Raw genomic sequence first — 750 nt, 5'->3', positions numbered from 1 at the left:
ATAGGTTTAATTTATACAGCAAAGCTTTAAAGGTGCTTATTACTGCTTCGCTTTCTAAGATAAGGCATTACTTGCTAAACAAATGGCTGAAGTGCATGAAAATAAGTCACATTTCAAAAGAGAATAGATTACATTTTGCATAAGCAAACTTAAGACCCAAATGTTTGGCTTTTCATGCATTTTGGAAATCCCTTTATTATGCCACATTGTAAGAGAGCTTTTATAATGCATTACACTAAAATAATACACTATTTTTTTTTTCTTCAAATATACTACTAAGATTTTAAATGGTGTGCTAACCTGTAAGACAGCATTGCATGTCTTCTTGCAAGCGAATTGTCCCGTAAATATATACTTAAAAAAGTGGAAATGCATTTGATTCAGTTTGTTGTATGTGGAAGCTAACCAGAATCTAGAGAGATCTTTTGGCTTGTTAGCTACACACCCTGCACTTCATCACAAATTTTCACCCCATTGGAGAGAGCACACTAAGGTTAATAACAACTTTTAAAAGCTGCCATAATGTTTCTCTTGGCCTTAAAACTCTTTATAATTGTGCAGTGTGTTTGATGAAATCTGATAACTGCCAGGCTCTCTGAAGACCTGATGCATATAAATAAACAGGAAGCCCTTCATTCCCTTCCATGTCATAGTCTGCACACAAACAGAATTAAAAGCATTGATCGAATGCCAAACGTGGAGTGAGAAGTGCCAGTGTTTACTGTTGATCGTGACTTATTTATGCCTAGG

The sequence above is a fragment of the Cyprinus carpio genome, chromosome A8, assembly GCF_018340385.1.
Source record: "Cyprinus carpio isolate SPL01 chromosome A8, ASM1834038v1, whole genome shotgun sequence".
NCBI lineage: Eukaryota > Metazoa > Chordata > Actinopteri > Cypriniformes > Cyprinidae > Cyprinus > Cyprinus carpio.
This window is presented reverse-complemented; position numbering follows the sequence as displayed.